We start from the raw sequence: 15,251 nt of genomic DNA on the forward strand, positions 1-15,251 counted from the left end.
GAGGTGTAAGAGAGAGGAGAGTGCTATGAAACCCAGTTCAGCAACTTCAGCATTTATTTATTCCCATGGGATATTCTCTTCTGTGGCTCTTGAAGGTCTTTCCAATAAGTGAAGTTCATAGAAATGATACATATTATTTTTCTGTAGTTAATTCAGACTTTAGAGTTGTGAAGCTGCACCATTCAGTTTGTGCTTTGTAGGGATGAAGGTAAAATTTTTGAACTGTGCCTGCAAAACAATGTCATCTGTAACTGTTAGACTTAATACTGCTGCAGCTAATAAGTGTTGGATGTGGTATGGGAGCTGTGGGAATGATGGGGATCTCCACATAAATTTTCTGCTATTTTTTTCCATGTTGAATATCCAGTTTGGAGTTCAAGTGGAGTAATTTTTGCAGCCGTAAACAGTGATGCAGACCAAGAAGTAGCTTTTTAAACATAAAAACCCTCTTCTACTTCAAAGATTTAAAGCTGGGAATCAGATGGCATAACTGCTGCAGCCTGCAGCCTCACTATGTCCTTTTCTTGATTTATTTTTGCCTGCCTCTGTTCCTGTGTGGGTATTAACTCTTACTTTGCTGCAGACAAAACACAGCTTACACAGTGTTTGTGACATAAGGGGGGGAACAGCTAAGTACTTTGTTGTTTTGTGGTCAGCTCAGCAGGATAAACTTGGATTACATGACAGGTTTTGCAAGAGGGAACAGGTTGTTCAGGTAACTGTCTCCCAAGACCTACATGAGCAAACTACACTGTTGGGTGGAGAAGACCATGTGGATCTTTCATGATGTTCACACACACACACTCTGAACCTCCTGTCTAGAAGAGTAAGACTTGCTGCCTTTTGTTTCCCCTGCATCTCTGTCTTCTATACCTTCCAGTTGTTTCCCAGCTTGTTTGTGTCAGAGTTCTGTTTCACTAAGCCTTGTTCTCCTGCCTTCTATATCTCATCCAAATTCTACTCAGGAATGGTGGGAGAGCACCTATGGGTTGTTCATCCATGAAGCTTTGGTGAATGGGATTGGTGGAGGGATTTTCTAATGTCACAGTGACTCCTTAATTTTTTTTTACCTTTTTGGAGCCAGATGAAGAGCCTGAACCAGCTAGAAAGTGATCATATTCCTTAGGTAATTTGTCTGTGGCATTCATTCCCTTTGTTTTTTATTCTTTAGAAAAGCTCTGAAGTGTCAGAGTGAATCAGAAAATGCAATTCTGATGCCCCAGCAGCTTCCTCCTGCACCAGCTGTCATATAAATATTGATAACCTGTTGGATATGCAGATGTGAAGTGTAATGATGGCTGGCATGTTACATGTTCTTGACTACTCCTTTGGTGCACTCCACTTACTGATTTCCACACGTTCCTGATGAACTTATTGTAATTTCACTGCACTTGTTCCTTCTTGACAATCATAGGTACCCTGTAGGCAGCAGCAACATGCTGATCCCTACCCTTGTCTGTGAGCAGCAAAAGAAAGATGCAGGTAGTTTTTTGGCCACATTTTACCCAGAAAATGCTCGATCTGAGTATTGTTTGATTATTTTTATGCATGTTGAACTGCAAACAGCATACTCAGCCTCCTAATGTTCAGTTAGCCTTATGAAACCACAGCCTTTTGTTCCACCTTTTCAGTAAACTTCATATCAGATTGAGCTTTTAGAACACAATGCAGAATCTGGCCTCAGACATTAGTTCCTGTTAAGATTCTGTATTTGGAAGCGAACTGTCAGTTCTGAGGGAAGAATGGGGCAGAACAAAATGGTCTTTGCCTTGCTGCCATGGTAATGGCAGTGAAGTGCTGATAAGTAACAATATCCATCTATGTGTGAGTTAACTCCTTATGTATTCTTAAGGAGAAGTACTCTGGCATAGAATAATATCACCTTTCTCATAAAAATTGGAAGCCGGTCTAAGGATTATAATTAATAAAGGGTTATATTATTGTGTAATAAATTGGGTCACAAATGGTATACGTTCATTACATTCTAGAAGATTTAGGGACCATGACTACAGAAGTATTGTCTAAATTCTGTGACATGCACTAAGGCACTTGTGCAAAGGGTGATCCCCAAGTTGGTGGGTTTTTATACTGCATCTGTATCTATAATTTTTCCTTTTTAAGTTTTGTCTTCTGGGTTTTTTAATGTTATCTCTCTCTTCTTTCAGTTGATGAGCGCTCCTTTCTGGTCTTTAAGAGTAGCAGGCTGTATTTGTGCATTAAATCAAGTAACTCCACCTAGATGGATTTTGTTCTTGTTATAGACAGAGTGCTGTTTTAAGCAGATTTAGTTTGTTTTTTTTTTTAATTTTAGGATAACTTTCAACAAGCACTATAAGTTTCCTGGTGAAAGGCTGTGTTCAGTCCTCACAGCTTTCCTGTGCAGCCATGGGTGTGGCACTTTCTGAGCTGGAACTCTCTCCTTGTTAGAGGTGCTGCTTTCCTAGTGCAGAGCCCTGGGGACACTTTCCTTTTGCTTTTGAGGAATTTGGCTTCTACATTGTCGAGCTTCACCTCAGTGTTTTCTGAGATAAACCAAATATATGCTTGGCAACCTTCCATATTAAATCTTAAGTTACCTTGGTAATTTCTGAATCACATTGCTCACATATTTTCTGTTATGATCACTGGACTTCTAAAGCACCCTGCTGATTGATCAAACCTTGGGGGTTTGATACCTTTCAGTTTCTTCTGTATTTACTATATTTTAGTACTTTCCTGTAATTCCTGTATGCTGTGTAACAACACTAAAACTATATTTTGCAATAAATTGTATTTTTTTTTCTCCAACTTGATTATATATTTCTGCCTGTTGATCATCCCTTCTTTCAAATACCATCAGACATGTTGCTGTATCAACCATAATCCCAACTGCCAAACTCCTGAGTTAGTAGTTAAATCATAATTTAAATGTGCCACTTTTGTTATTTCCATTACTTCCCAGATAAGTTTCATGTTGATCTTGAAACCACACTTCAAAGCACTCAATACTTCCGCTCACTTTTTCCTTCCAGCTAGAATTGAGCAGATGACTTCTTGGTGTGAAGGAGACCAGAGTAATGTCCACATGCAAAGCCAGTCCTTGAGTGTGGTCCCTACTTTGCATGGCTGCCTGTTATATGCATCTTTTCTTTACACCAATGTGAGTGTCAGTTAAACTCCAATGCATTTCCAAATGGCAGTGGAATACTTCATCATCCTTTGTTATCAGATTTGGTGTTTAAGGGAGATTGCCTTGATTTCTATATTTAGTAAATGAGATGGTACTTTTTGCATGGAGATTTTTTTTTTTTTAATTGAGCCTGACATATTAATAGCAGAAAGCAAATTGTCATCTATAAACTCACCTAGCCCCATGAGAAAAAGTGAAATTGTTGTAAATTATTCTTGATAGCAGAAAGGAGAGTAGGGCAGGGGCTGAAGTAGCATTTTGCACATTGCTTAGAACAGAACTCTTAAGCAGAAATTGGAATTACTACACTTTTTGTGGATTTTTTTTTTTTTTTTGTCCAGTGGTGTGAGAGAAAGGATTGTGAATAGTTTCTGCTACAGATCATCTTGCACTGCAAAACTTGGAAGCAGATCCACATCTAGATGTCAATTTTTTCATCTGTCTTTAGTTCCCACATGAGATTAATAAGATATTAGGACTGAATCCACTTTAGAGGAGTGGGATAACATTTAGAAAGTAAATAAATAAATTAAAAGTCATGATGGCCCAAGCCCTTTTGGAATATAAAGCTGCTAGATCAGACAGTGGCACAGTGCCCCTGGGTTACTGAGGGTAGGTTTTACAGGCAGGTGCTGCAGGAAAGTGATCTGTGACAAAGTACCACTGCACTGGGGATTTTCAGAGTTTAACTGCAGGTGCCTAAGTCTAGTGATCATGGGGCTGCAGACTCCTGCAGGTCAGGGGGACACCTCCCCTGACAGCCCATGCCCTGAGGCTGCTGCTTTAGGCACTCAGGTTGGATGTCTGAAGCTAAACAGTGAGAGCAGCCTCTTTAGCCCAGGGTTTAGTTCAACCACAGAGCAGGAGTCTACCACAGCTGCTGACAGAGGTGCCTCTCTGGCTGTGTCTTTAGTGCTGAGCACATAGCAGCACTCTGAATGCATGGTGCAACCCCTCAAAAAGATGAGCATTAACCCAGCTTCAATACCATGCAAGGAACTCTTCCAACCAAGCACATTTTAATTTTTTTTTCTTTGTTTGCTTGTTTGGGGTTTTTTTGAGATTGGCTAGTGTTGCTGAGGGTTGTCCATTTTTGGATGCTCCCTCAGGACCAGGAGTGCTGTGGCCTCAAACAGCTCCATAACCAAGTACAGAATATTTTTTTTCTTCCTATGATTTTCCACCTACTGATGAGTTAAGAGCTTGTGCAAAAAGAAGCAGAGAGAGCACCAAATATACCAAGCCTCATCTTGCTCACCCAGAAGCTGCTGCTTTGCAGACTGTCCTTGTCTAGAGTCCTGGGAAACACAGTGAGGAAGAGGATGAGGTTGCTCACCCTGTGTGTTGCTCAAGCAAGAATGGGTGCCAAAGTCAGAGTCAGAATCCCAGGACCTGATATATATGGTGTATTGTTAGCTGTGTTTGTTTTGGGAGCTTTTGGTAATTTTTCTTCTAGGTTTTTGTCTCTCCATTTAATTATCCTTTTCATTACTGATTTCCTGACTTAATCTGAATGTGCATAAATCTCTGCCACAGATTTATCATCTCTATAGAAAGCGCTTTCAGAGTGGTTGTGCAGCTTCCCAGAGAAGGGACACCGTTTGGAAAATGAAGCTTTCAGATTCAACAATAAGCCCACTATTATGCTGATTTTTGCCAAGCTTTCCCTCACTTTTTTCCCATTTACTACAAGAGTGAGCTCAAGGCTTCTTTTTGTTTGTTTTTGAACTTCAGTCATTCTTAAGTGTTTACCACCCTGCTCAAGTCCACTCACTCTGAAACATCAGACACTACAAGATATGGCTGTGTTGCTTCTGGAATCAGAAAATGCTCAGGTTCTTTTTTTCAGATGCATGTTTCTTTGAAGGTTTTAACCAGCCTCTTTGCAAATCTTAAAATTAAAAAGTAAAAATAAAAATATTTCTTAGAATATTGCACTCAGACTGTCACAGTCCTTTAGAGACATTGTATTTTTAATCAAATTTAATGTCTCAAATTGAAATTAACTTTGATATAAATAATCTCATTGCAAAACAGATTTTTGTTTATATAGTATATAGTCTGCATGCTCATAAGCATTTAATCAAATTCAGGTCTTGTCTGAACAAACATAATGGCCATTGACTTATGTGTGGATTGTGAATGATTCTTCCTGAATTTGACCTGCTTTGAGAGCTAAAAAAGATGCTGTCTTTCATTTTCTTGCTTGAGATCACACAGGCAAGTGGCGATGCTTTTCTATTTCTAAATTCTTCCTAAATGTTGAATACAACTTTCTGCTGGTAACATGTAAGAAGCCAACCTCTCTAGGGTTTTGGTCTACTGTGACTGTCAGAATTTTTTATAGTTATCATGAATTTTCTTTTTCTCTTCTTTCCATGCTTACATTCTATATAAAGCTCTTTGGGATTCCACCCAGGTCCCTTGAAAGGATCCTCTGTCTTTTCTTTGCTTGGCTGCTTTCTCATAAGGCAAGCATGTAAACATCTATCTCCTGAAGATATATTCCTGTTAATCACTTCTGGTACCTCCCTTTGAACTTCTTTCCGCTAACATTCCAGTTTTTAACTACTGCTAACAAAAGCCAGGATAAAACGTTATTATCAGTCCTTCTCCTGGCTTGAAAGACCCTTGTTATATTTATGCCCGAGATTAGCAACTGCTGCACAACATGTAATTTGCTGTTTTCTGTATCTTCACCCTCAGATCTGTTGCCAGACCACTATGACTGTACTACTTTACTTCCAAATTTTTGTGTTGAATCAATCTTCCCTTGTTGTAAGCCAGAAACAGTTTTGAGCCAGGGGAATTTCAATTGATTTATTTTGTTGCCAATTAAAAAAACTCTTAATGGCTGATTCTGATATTGAAACCAACCAATACATATTTAGAGAAACACACCTCAGCTCCCATCCAGAGACCTCTCCTCCCTGCTCCATGGTCTCCTATTGCTGCTGCACATGGCACACAGTCCCTTTGGAGAGGCAACAGACCTCACCAAATAGCAGGAGATGAGGCTTTGTAGTGTGCATTGGGCAGGACTCAGAAAACCTGTGCTTTATTTCTGCAGCTGAGAAGTTCTCAGCAACATTGCTTTTTCTGCTACTGTCTCTTATCTGTAGTGAGGAAAAAGGCAGTGACCTGCTTCAGGCAGTACTTTAAAACTGATTGCCAAGAAGCAGTCCAAGAGGATGTGGTGTTACTGATGCAACGGAAGCGTTGGAGTCTGTCAGTCTTGTGGGAGCAGTAGGTGTTCGAAGGAGATAAAGGTGAAAAATATATCCCTATGTAATTGTACTATTACCTTTGCTTTCAGTTGGTCCTGTTCCATCCCTAGCCCCAAGACTAATCATGTAGGACCAGATATTGAACCTATATCATATGTGAGGGGTGTTTTACCCCTTCAAAAACAGTGACTTTACAAAGGCTGTGTTGTGACATCCCTCTGGATTACTGCAGCTCATTACCTGATGTTAGAGTATGACATGTCACTTTTCAAGGTCTTTTTTATGACAGGTCACCAAGTGCTGGAGCTTGAATAACAACTACATCTCAGTTAAAAAGTCTTTAAAGAATGGGGAGTGTGGTGTGGTATTTTTAACCCAGGTCATTTCAGTGGCCTGGACTGTGGGTAGGTTTCAAAAACTGAATAGAATAACAGATTACAGTGCCAGGATGGAGTCAGGGAGGCTGCAAGTGAGTAAGAAATCATTCAGGCACCTTTCCTGCCAAAGTTACTACACTGTACAGTTACACTTGGAGCATCTCTTAATCTTTGTCATATACACTGAGGTCTGGAAATTCCTTTCTTCTTCTGCAGATGGCAAACTGAAGCCAAGAGAAATCAAATGAGTTGTCTGGGATCACATCTGAAATATGACCATGGTTGTGCAGGAAATACAGTGACCTAAGGACTTAATGCAAAATCCAAAGTTTGATTGGATGCTTTGAGCAGGTCATTCTCACTTCTAATATAGCCCAAATGTTCCAGCTGGGATGCTTAATTGTTGTTGCTTATTACTTTACCTTTATCAATTACTAACCTCTACACAGAAAGTAAATTGCAAAGTGTTAACCATGAGGCTCATACTGCTATTTGGCATTAAGCAGAAAATGAGAACTAAACTCTGGGTAGCTGGTATCCTCTTTTTGCAAATGTAAGCTCAGCATACAGTCAAATATGCTGCAAGTCAATGCAGATTTGCACATTTGCTGCAAAAAATTAAAAAGCTGGTGGAGTAATGCTAAAATTCTTTCAGTGATGCTGTAAAATCTGTGTCACCTTGTCCGGAGATCACCTTCTAGATATTGGCCATTATTCCCTAGAAAAAAACAGGTTGGCAGATGTTGCATCAGTCGCTGTGTGAAGAGCTCCTGTTGCCTGAAGATTTGTTTGAGGCAGCCATTCATGACCCCCACAGCAAAACATACATTATCTCTTTCATGTTTCCATTTCAGCTTCTACATTCAGTTGCTGTAGATGGCAATGTCCTTGTGCCAGCTTTTGCATGCACCTGAAGGCTTCCCAAATCTCTTATTCCTCCTCTTATTGTTTACAGCTGCCTAGTACTTAGTGGGGTTTTTTTTTCACTTGTGTTTAGAACGCAGAAAACTCCCCCTCAAAACTGACAATAGACACCATTTTTCACAAGAGCAGTAGATGAAAAAAAAATACCAACAAAAACCTTCAGCAATTAATTGCAGTATACACAGAGTATAAAAACTTTATTGGAAAATACATTAAAAAGTAGACCACTTAATTTTTGTTTAACTTCTCTAAACAGATTTACAGTTCATCTTAAATTAACTTTAAGTTACTACTTTTTCAAAAGCCAGAAGTAAAGATCTGGAATGAAGTTTCAGTTCAGGTTTTTCTTCCTGCCACGCTGTCACACAAAAAACCTAAGCTATTTCTGGCAGTTCTTATTTTTAGATTGTTCTTCATATACCATTTACCGTCACTGAAATTAATGAGAAAATAAAAGGAATGACCTTTGGCTAGACACATACAGTTTATGCATGAGCTAAACAGCAGGATCCTTTTTCATTCTTCTTTTTCCCACATTCTCTTTCTCCCTGCTCTCCCCCATCCAAATATAATTTGTAAAGCCTTTAGAGCCTTTCATCCTGCGTGTTTCCACTGTGTTCCTTTAGCTGAATCTCAGGTCCCTGATTCACATCTATTCTCTTGTGCTGAAAGGTCAGTGGCACCCTTGTTTTATGAATATAATCCACCATTCTCCTGAACTTCAGAATCATTTCCAAAACTCCCAGGCAAAATTCATACAACTCAGGGTGCAGACAAATGTTAGCATTATTGTAAAGAGCACTCTCCCTACATAAATACAAGCCTGGACATTCCAAATTACATTGTTTAAAATAAACCAGCATTTACTGAAGATTTGAATAGTTGTCCAATTGCAGACATAATTCTCAACCTGTGGCCTCACTGTAACATGGACTATGTAATTCATGCCCAGCTTTCTGCAGCAGGTGGGCATGGCCATTTGACAGATACTCAGCAAAGCCACCGTGCCTGAATAGAGAGTGCCCAGTGAGGTTTCCTGGAGCTGTGCTGCTCCCTGCCAGGAGGAAACGCTGCCAGCTCTGCCTGCTTTGCAGGGTGGGTCGGATACGATCTCATTATAAATTGAACCTTGAATGATTTTCAGTGCAGCAGTTTCAGAATCCTTGGTTGAAAACAGTAAGGCTCGAGCGTTGCCTCCAAGCTGTGAGGATGTAAGTTTGTTTCCTGGCTGAGGGGAGGGAGTCAAGCAGAGCTGTGGTATGACCAAGAAAGTCCCATTTGTGCTAGCTGGAAAAGAGGTATGCAACCATTTTGAGAGGGAACACCATGATTTTCCAGTACTTGTGGCAATCATTGCTAACAGAAATGAGAACTGATACGTGTTTGGGTTAAGGGAAATCCTTGTGACATTTTAAGACACCAATGCTGATGGTAAATCCAGTTTGTAGTTGTTTATGGAATTTTTGGGGGGTTTTGGTTTGGGGTTTTTTTTTTTGTTTGGTTGTTTTTCATTCCAAGTGTACGGTTGTTCTGCATTCTAGTGTTTAAATTTAAGTGGATAGTTATTTATTGCTTCTTTAATATTTGTGTTAATATATCCTGACTGTGTTTTACTTGCGCCTTTTAGATGACATTTTAAAACACTGCTTACTGAAAAACTTGTGGTAATTTTTTATATTCTCATTGTTTGCCATGAGTATTCATAAAGATTTGCAGCATCCCAGAATGGGTAAGGTTGGCTGGGTCATCTAGGCCAACCTCCCTGCTCAGACAGGTTTATCATAGAGCACAAGGCACAGTGTGTTCAGGTGGTTCTTGAGAATCTCCAGAGAGAGAAACTCTAAAGCTTCTGGACAACTGGTTCCCACACACGGTCACAGCACGGTGAAGAAGTTCTTATGTTCAGGTGGAACTTCATGTGCATCAGTTTCTGCTCGGCGCCTCTTGGGCTATTGCTCAGCACCACCGAGATGATGCTCTTAGCACACATACTCTCCCTCCCCGTTTAAATATTTATACACATTAATGAAGTCCCCTCTCGGTCACTCTTCTCGAGGCTGAAATTCATCTGCTGGCCGTGACGGATGTCGCCTATTTACTGTCACTTGCGGAGAAGTTCGCGAGTAGTTCCTTACACGAGGCCCAGCGCTGTCCTTGCGCGCTGTGGGTGTTCTGTGTGTGCGTGGCAAGCGGGGTACAGTAAATCCCGTGCCCGCGGCCGAAGCCAGCCCCTGCTGCCGGGGGGCCGCTCTCGTCCCTCACAGCTGCCCCGGCCCGGCACCGAGAGCCCCGGCCCCGCAACGCTGCGGCAGCGGCGCCTCCGGCGGGCTCGCCTCGGGCCCGTCCCGCCGCTCCCGCCCGGCGGCGCCCCCGGCCCCGAGCCCAGCCCGGGGCGGGCCGGAGGCGGTGCTGCCGCGCGGGGCGGGGCGCGAGGCGTGTCCGCGGGAGGGCGGCGGTGCCACGGCCGCCACCGGCCCCAGCCCCTCCTCGGCCTCCGCCGCGGCCGCACCAGGTAAGGCGCCGCCGCCGCGTCCCCTCAGCGGTACCTGCGCGGGGCGGTGGGGGAGCCGCCGGGAGTTCGGTGCCGAGGGGTGCGGCTGCCTCGGTGCCCCACCCGCTGCTCTGTCGCCTCGGGTCCCGGCGCCGAGCCCCAGCTGCGGGTGGGCCCCTCCTGGCGGCGCGGGGACCGCGGCCAGGCCGGCCCCGTTCCCTGGACCCCGCCTGGCGTGCGCCGGGACCCGCTCCCCCTCGGCCGCCGCTCCGGAGCCGAAGCGGGGCTGGGCTGGGCTGGGCTGGGCTGGGCTGGGCTGTTCAAGGCTATTCGGTAACAGCCTGGGCCATAAATGATTAACTGCGCGCCCGGGGAGCCGGGTGTCGCCGAGCGTGGCCGCCCGTGCCCGGCGCGCTGAGCCTGCGGAGCGGTCGGTCCCGAACCGCCGCCGGGGCTCCGGCAGGGCTGTGAGCGCTGCCGCCGCGCCGCAAGGTAGGCACGGAGCTTGCGGTGCCTCCGCCGCTCTTCCGGCATGAATCCACCCGTTTGGCGTTCTTCTTTATCTCTGCCGAGGGAAAAGACCGCCAAGATGATTGGGGGGGGAGGGTTTGGTACTGATTTTGTGCTTGGGTTAGGGTTTGTTGGGTTTTTTTTAGTCTTTGTTGCCTTTTTTTTTATTCATTAAAAAAAAATTTAGTAGGTATGGAAATCATTGATAAGCAGTGGCAGCTGGCAGTACTCTTTTATTCTCGCTCAGAATGCAATGCCTCCTTTGTTGAGCTGTAAATTAATAGTGTAAGCTCCTTCCCCACCCTCAGCCTCATCACTTGGAGATGTGAATCACTTGTACTACCAGATTTGTTTTCTCTAGGAGAACTAAGAGGCACCACAGAAAATCCATCTGTTTCATTCCAGGTCACATTCCACTGGATTGATTTGGTTGATTTCAGTTTGAAAATGTGCTTCAAGGCAACTAATGATCTTCTGTGGGAATTTTTTTTTGGTTAACATTTAAATTTGAATTACCAGTGTATGCAAGAGGCATTTTTCTTCTGTTTCTTTTAGCTCTTGGTGCAGTTATATTTTCCAAAACATGGTGATTCAAGAAGGCAAACTAAAAACTTTCTACACAGAAAGGGGAAAAGGCTGCTGCATGTAGAATGTCAGGTTAGCTAGGAATGTATTTGCACTGTCCATGAAAGAAATCCTGGATGGCAGCCTGTTGAATGCCACTAACTAGTGTCCTCAAGCTGCTGTGAGCAGGACACGGTGCCCTTGCCACAGTTGTTTCTGTGAATGCAGTCAAACTGTGCAAATGCAGAATGATTTCCAGGTCAGAACAGGTTGATGAATTTAGTGAGGCGCCATCACAAACTGCTGGAGCTGAACGCTGCTACCAGGCTGTGAGTGTTCTCCCACCAATTGTGCTAGGCAAGTGGAAGGAGTTTGGCCCTTTGAGAACAGCAGGATCTGTTAAATGTAATGAGACACTAATCAAGATAAGGCTTGTACTGTGTCAGGTGCTGTATAACTGTGTAAGGAGGTAAGGTCATAACTCGGGAAATTTACTGCATAAAAGAGTGCTGTGATTAAGATGAATTAAGCTAAGTACCCTTCAGAATGTCCTCAGGGTTATCCTTAAGTGAAGGGTCTGTTTCCACAGTCCTTATGCCCAGGCAGATGCTTGAGAATTATTGTTTTGTCTGACATACAGTAATGAGCCTAAAAATTGAACACAAGCATCTTTCTGTGTTGAGAGACGTTTGGTTCTGAATGTGGATCAGTTATTCTTATCCAGTTTTTCCTGCTGAAAGAAAAGGAAACAAGGCTGTGTCAGGACACCTTCCTGCTGTTTCCCGAATTTTAAGGAAATGCTTGTCTGGAACTGAAATTGATTCAGGCCTGTTTTTAAGAGCAAGTACAAAGTTTCCAGTGGCCTACAATGTGTTTTATATTTTCTTGAAGTTTTTCTCTAGCAATCATGGGAGTACTAAACCTGTGCCTGTCAGCAGTTGCAGACAGCCTGTATAATTCCTGCAAACTGTTACGTTTCAGTACCTCTTCACCCCATGCATGGCCTCTGTTGTCATTCTCAGGACTGTTTCCTGGTGTGTTCTCAGAGGCCACGTCTTAGACATCTTTAGACACTGTTAGCAGTGTTAGTCATACAGAATACAAAAAAACCCCACCTCAGTCATGTTCTCAAAACAATCTGCTGTGGTACTTTACAAATCTAAAGGAAAGGTCAAACTCCACTTTTCACTGTGCACTGGAGGATAAAAGTAAGAACACCAAAGGGCAGTGAGACTTTGCACGAAGATCTAGGGAAGAAAAATTACAGTTAACTGTTAATTGTAGTTGATTAGTAGCTAGTATCAAGGGTTTTATTGTCCATGTTACTCTTGAGAAACATTGCTCCTGTCTGGTGCTGCTCTGTCTGTGTTTTTCTGCACTGTTCTAATGCTTCAATTTCTCTGTTCCTTCTGCCTTCCTTCCTCAGATGCTTCACCAGCTTTCTCAGAGTTTTCTTCTTCCAGTATAAAAAGAAACAGTAGTGGTGTACTTTTATTATGAACTGGGCACCTTCTATTAAAAGTTATTTGAAAGCAGTGCTCCATATCATTATTGATTCAAAGAATTTGGATCCTGAACTTTACTGAGATTAGCAGGGGGCTTTGCACGTCACAGCTCTATGCCCTGTGGTTTTCTGAGCACCTTGAGCTTCGAGATGTGCAGCATTGTTTAGCTTCTACTTTGCATTGACAAGAGTCTCTTTACAATCCTCAGAACAGTAAGCTCTTGTTTTGGAGAGCTGGAGATGAGGGGGTGTATAGTTACCTTGGGGGTATATTTGTCATGGCAGGACTTTTACTTACGATGTATATGTGGGAGTGGCATATATCATGGCTGCTTCCTACAGCCAAATTTTTGGCCCTTGTACAGTCTTGTAACATGCCAAGGACCAGCTCCTTGCCTGATGTAATTTGATAAGGTGGTCAGATGAGCTAAATGCAACTGGCACTTTGACCAATGGTGTGTGCAAAATACATTGTTTGGTTTCAGTATGTTGGTGTTCATTGTGGGAGTACAAGGAATATAAATTTTGGGATGTGACAAGGAACTGCGGAGTGGAAACTGACACTTTTGACTGTTTAGTTTCATGGTATATGGGTGGAACATAAGGGGAAGAGGGCTAGCCTGTCAGCAGTAACTTTGTTTCTGAATGGAAGTGCAGTAATTCCCTAGTTCTGGGTTAGAAGAAATCTATTTTAGGTTATTAGCTTCCACTGTCATTCCTGCTGAAAGTTTGTCCATATGAAGCTTGTTTAGAAACGGTAGTGAAATCATGTGTGTGCAAGTCCCATTTTGAATGTGTGAGTGCCTTTGCCTGTAAAATCTGGGCACTGAAGTGTCATTGGGGTAGGCAGAGAAGTAAAACATTTTTTTCTTCTGGGAAGTTGTTGGCAGATGTAATTAACTTTTTTTTTTGTGAGGTACTTCAGAAACAGACTTCAAAATTAGAGTCTAATACTGGTTTCTCCATATAAAAGAAGTCTTTTTCTTGAATTGGCCATCTTATACTTTATGGGCAATGCCAAATTTGGTCAATTACTAAAGTGATTATTAAGCAACAGTGACAATGGTTTCACTTATTTTCCCAGTACAATTACACTTTTACTAGATGTTGTACCAGAAAAAGCTCCTGATGATTTTCTGTTTATACAATAGTGCTGCAGACCCTAATTAGAGTTTGGGAATAAAGTCAAAACTCTGCAAGTGTTTTAAGCTTCTCTTGTAAAACAATAATAATATAGAATGCCAGGCCATCTTTTTATAATACAAAAGAGACTAAAAATATGCTCTGCATGTACATAGTAAGAAAGGATTGTGGCATAACATTTTCAAAGCTTGTTCTTTTCTTGGTTTGCTTTTAACTGAAGCTCTGCAGTTTCTTCAAAAGCCATGAGTTACAAATGAATCTGCAATACTTTGTGACTCCTTGTCCTTTCCTTCAGACAAAAGGCCCTTTCAAACCATTGTGGAACAGTCACTGATTTTCATGTGGTCATTCAAGAAAAGGATAGCGATTGGCCTTCATAATAGGCCTTTCAGTACTCTCTGGAGTGGTTTGCTGGCCGAAAAAAATGTCTATGGCAGTGTACTGTGTCCAGTATTTAAACTGCTGACAAATCTAATCTCCCAAGTGTTGGAAAGATAAGAGTTCAAATGGCAAAGAAGCCTCACCTATTTGTGAATACCAGTGTGTTGCTAGTCAGATTTTGGTCTTTGTGAACTGGTGCAGTTTTATTTGATTTTTTTTTACTAAAGGTCTGTACTATTTCTTTTTTTTTCTTTTTTTTTTTTTTTAATTGAAGTGGTAACCTAAGCCCGATTAATCACAGTTACCATGGACTATGTTTCTGAGAGGGTTGATGCTGTTTAATGTCCTGGGTGGAGTTGAGCAATGTTATCTGTTTGTGAACTGTGAGTATGATTTCTTGACTATCCTTGAAGGTTGTGGGTGTGTTTTGAGTTGGCATTCAAGAAACTGCTGCCACTGTTGTATTGACAGCTCAGTCTCATGCAGTTATCTTTCTGTGCTGGGGAATCAAATCTGCCTGGCAGCATTTCAAAATAAACACTTTGTGTTTGGGGTAGGTAGAATGATGTTTGTTGGCCCAACCTTGTGTAAAATCCATGCAAGAATTTATGGTGCTTGACTGACTCTTACCTGGAATACCACCAAAATATATTGTTGGTGCTGTGAGACATTTCCAAATGAGGATAGCTCTTCAGGATCCTGGCTCATTTTTTTAGAAATGTGTGCACTTACCCTGAAGGTTCAACCACAGAGTGTCTGCCTGAATGCTGAGAGTCACACCTGGCTTTCATCACAGCAGAGGAGTGGTTCATAGTGGCAGATCAAGACTTGAGATTTTCTTATTGGTTAGGTTCAACTGCCCACAAAGAGTATTTGGGCTCTGGATGACTTGAAGCTCAAGCACGTACTCAGATGGTTGTTTCAGACTAAATTACTTAGCAACACAAAAAAACCAACTTTG

At 42.3% G+C, this 15,251-nt stretch overlaps 1 protein-coding gene across 4 annotated transcripts in view; it reads left to right on the forward strand.

The window, feature by feature from the left end:
• Positions 1-10,112: 10,112 nt before the first annotated feature.
• The window catches only part of SPATS2L (spermatogenesis associated serine rich 2 like), a 75,756-nt gene continuing 70,617 nt past the window's right edge, over positions 10,113-15,251 (forward strand). The window contains exon 1 of one of the 4 annotated variants that reach the window (XM_079311816.1): positions 10,113-10,209. The gene's annotated coding sequence lies outside the window, so the exon portion shown is untranslated. Of the gene's footprint in view, positions 10,210-10,306; positions 10,681-15,251 lie in introns of those variants that run through there. The other 3 variants (XM_079311818.1, XM_079311817.1, XM_079311819.1) reach the window with 3 other exon arrangements.

Source organism: Erithacus rubecula (genome assembly GCF_903797595.1).
Source record: "Erithacus rubecula genome assembly, chromosome: 8".
Classification (NCBI taxonomy): Eukaryota; Metazoa; Chordata; class Aves; order Passeriformes; family Muscicapidae; genus Erithacus; species Erithacus rubecula.